Source organism: Marmota marmota, unplaced genomic scaffold (genome assembly GCF_001458135.2).
Source record: "Marmota marmota marmota unplaced genomic scaffold, marMar, whole genome shotgun sequence".
NCBI classification, from domain to species: Eukaryota; Metazoa; Chordata; class Mammalia; order Rodentia; family Sciuridae; genus Marmota; species Marmota marmota.
The window spans coordinates 32,030,492-32,034,712 of NW_026000211.1; positions in this window are offsets into that span (position 1 = coordinate 32,030,492).

A 4,221-nucleotide genomic window follows, 5' to 3' on the forward strand; every position below is an offset into this window, starting at 1 on the left:
TATATATATATATATATATATATATATACATATATATGTATATGTGTATATATCACATTTTCTTTATCCATTCATCTGTTAAAGGGCACCTAGGTTAGTTCCATAGCTTGGCTATTGTGGATTGAGCTGCTATGAACATTGATGTGGCTGCATCACTGTAGTATGCTGATTTAAGTCCTTTGGGTGTATGCCAAGGAGTAGGATCACTGGGTCAAATGGTGGTTCCATTCCAAATTTCCATACTGTTTTCTGGAGTGGTTGCACCAATTTGCAGTCCTATCAGCAATGTATGAGTGAAACTTTTTCTATACATCCTCACCATACATTTATTGTTATTTGTATTCTTTATAATTGCCATTCTTAATGGAGTGGGATGGAATGTCCTATAGTTTTAATTTGCATTTCTATAATTGCTAGAGATATTGAACATTTTTCATATATTTTTGGACCATTTGTATTTCTTCTTCTGTGGAGTGTCTGTTCAGTTTCTTTGTCCATTTATTGATTGGGTTATTTGTTTTTTGGTGTTAAGACTTTTTGTTCTTTGTATATCCTGGAGATTAATGCTCTATGTAAAATACAGGTGGTAAAGATTTTCTCCCATTCTGTAGGCTCTCTGTTCATGTTCTTGATTATTTCCTTTGTTGTGAAGAAGATTTGTATTTTCAAGCCATCCCATTTATTGATTCTTGATTTTAGTTCTTATGCTTTAGGAGTCTTATTAAGGAAGTTCATTTCTGAGCCTATGGGATAGAGAGTAGGGCCTACTTTTTCTTCTAGTAGGTGCAGGGTTTCTGGTCTAATGGCTAGGTCCTTGATCCATTCTGAGTTGATTTTTGTGCAGGGTGAGATACAAGGGTTCAATTTCAATATACTACATATGGATTTTCAGTTTTCCCAGCACCATTGGTTAAAAAGGTTCTCTTTTCTCCAATGTATATTTATGGCACCTTTGTCTAGGTTGAGAAAACTTTGTCTAGGTATGTCTCTGTGTCTTCTGTTCTGTTCCATTGGTCTTAAATTCTATTTTTGTGCCAATACCACACCATGAACACTAATTTATAATAAAGAAGATCTTTTAGATTTAAGCTATGGTTTTACATAGCTGCTGTCGCTTGAGTGGCATGGGCAGAGTTGGGAATTACTTATAAATCAATGCTTCCCTTACCCTTTATAAACTAGTCTCTCTCCAAAAACTCACAAGTTTTCCATAAGATGTCTTATGGTGATTCTTATTGGCTCTTAGAAAATTCCGGAGATGGTTTAGCATGAGGCAAAATGATAGCATTTATTTTTTGAGAAAACATACAGGAGATGAGTCATACCTAAATAGCAAATATTTATTGAATGCCACTATGTATCAGGAACTGTATTATGTGGTGCTTCATGCCTAAATAACTGATTCAGACTTCATATTTTGGAAGGGACAGATTATAGGATATCAAAAAGATGTCCTATCTATTATGTAACATGTCTACGCACAAGAGGTGGAACAATGTCAAGAATATGTGACACTGCAGAATTCGTGTCTCTATTGATCAGACAGACTTAACGCTTCTCAACTGCATACACTTTGGTTATTACCATATTGACACTTCCACATCAGCCCTCAGAATAATCTCCTTTTTTTCCTTTCTCCTCCTCCATTACTAAGAATATTAGCTATGTTCTTTCTTTTTTAAAATTTGTTCTAGTTAGTTATAAATGACAGTAGAATACATTTTGACATATCATACGTAAATGGAGTATAACTTCTCATTCTTCTTGTTATACATAATGTAGAGTTACACTTGTTGGGTAATCATATATGCATATAGGATAATAATGTCCAATTCATTGCACTGTCCTTCCCACTCCCACACACCCTCCCCTCCCTTCACTCCCCTCTGTCTAATCCAGAATAGCTCTGTAACAATTTAGTTTTATACTTCGATATATTTGATGATGGCTTTTGCAACTCTGACAAAATTTTCAAACACTAACTCTTGGCAGACTGTATTCATTCTCTATTAGATTCCTCAAGAGATTCTTAGGGAAAACTATTTGTAGTTTCATAGGTGAAAACTCTTAGTTCAATATAGATCTTCATCTCAACCTTTATCTTCTTAAGAATGTTGTAAGCTCAGTATCTTCTGAAGTTGCATAATAGGGTAAAGTAAACTAAAGAAATGCTCATTAAATTTTTTTTTGTCCTTACAGGTGACTTGATCTTTGCCTTGTAGACAAAATATTCATTTCTTTCTTTTAAAATCTCAATATTTCCTTATTTTAAAATTTCAATAACTTTAGTAGATAGAGTATATCTTTAATGCTGATCATTGTATTTCATTTTTTTTCCTGGTATACAATACAACTTTCAGGTATCCTTCTATATTTTGAATTATATATTCTATTCTGTTAATATAGAACTTTCTCTTTTGACTATTTTCTAAATCATTTTCTTTTTTACATTTTCTTTTTTCCTAAATCCTTGACTCTGTAGGATGCGTGTGTGTGTGTTCACTTCTATCTTCCATCTTCCTTACTATAATTTCACATGTTCTCTTCTTTCAACCTTCACTGAAATTTATTTTAAATTCTGTGATAATTTTTCTTTCCTGAATTTTGTTAGTTTACATTTTTACCAGTTGATAATACTCTTCTTATTCTCATGTCATATCTTTACATATTTTTGTTCTTTACTCTTCTTTCACATACAAAATTCATGATGGAATGCATCACTAAAATTTTGTCTTAATTTATAACAATATATTTACTGATAAATATTTTTATTGTCTTTTTTAAGTTTTATTGCTCTTTTCTACAATTTTTAATACTATTTGTGTTTGATAGACCCATTTGAATTGTTAACCATTGAAAAAGTTGAGACTTTCTGAGCCTACTGTGCTGTTTGTTGTATTTTTATTTGGGGATGATAGAAGATGGCATATCAGACTGCCCTTCTGGTTTCTTAACTCTAAGACTGTATCTTATATTACCTGCACATTAAGTGATAACTAATTGATTAGTTAATATTTTATACAAATATTCCTTTATAGGTTTCCACTTGGTCTCTGTCAAGACAACTAGGTTCAGAATGGCCCCTGTTCCTAACCCCCTTGTGCTCCGTTGGCTACTAACCCTATCTACTACTATAACTAGTAACCAACATTTTGAGGGCTCCAAAGTAAAGACTGTATACTTAGGACATTAATTCTGCTAAAACTTTTGAAATTTGGTACCCAGGACCCCATACACCTACCTTCACTGGAACCCAACTAGGAACATAATTCACATTCTCTCATGCTCTGTTTTTCCTGGATGATGGTACCATCTGGTATATTCTGTTCATCTCAGTCCTTCAACTTTTGCAATTCTGGATTGATCAGTGATATTTGAGAACAAATTTTGATAGATATTTTCTAAGATCTGGAATTCATTGGCCCCTCAGCATATCACTATAAAACACCCTGCCATTTCTCTAGCACCACAACTTTCTGCATTTTTTTTAAGAAAGAGAAGGTGGAGGTCTGCATAATTTTGATCAAGTTCTTTGTATTCTGTTGATATTTCTGCATTCCCTATGTCTTATTACTTCTCTAAAAGAGAGTCTGGTCTCTTTTTTTCTTTATGCAGAAAGTTTTCCAGGTGCTAATTGAGAATGATTGCCACAATTATACCTGACTCATTTCAATTTCAATAAGGACACCAAATTTACCATGAATAAATTATATGCTGGTGTTCCCATGGTAGTTAGTGACAGGAGAGGTTCTGGAACTGGTTCGTAAGTTCTAGTATAATCCTCCTCTGCCACATATCTTTCCTTCATTTTCTTAGGTATACCACACCCAACTAGAACATGTTTTGATTTTTATACTCATTCAAATGTTAACCAAAGTATTAATGATATTGCTGAAATATTAATCCCTCATGATAATTATTGTTTAAAAATTTCTAAATAATTTTTTTCTGGTTGTGTCTTTAGCTGGTGCTCAGAGTTTATACACACAAAGGAAGTTGTTCTTATTCTTTATTAGATGACTGTTATGATTTTTTTGCTATTGAATTATTAAATATTTGAATATTATCTCTAGTTTTGTCTATACTAAAGGACAGTTGATATAATTGGACTCAAGTAAAGGTTAACAATACAAATGCTTGTATTAAGTCTGGAATATATGTGCATGTACATATTTGCATATATATATATATATATATATATATATATATATATATATATAA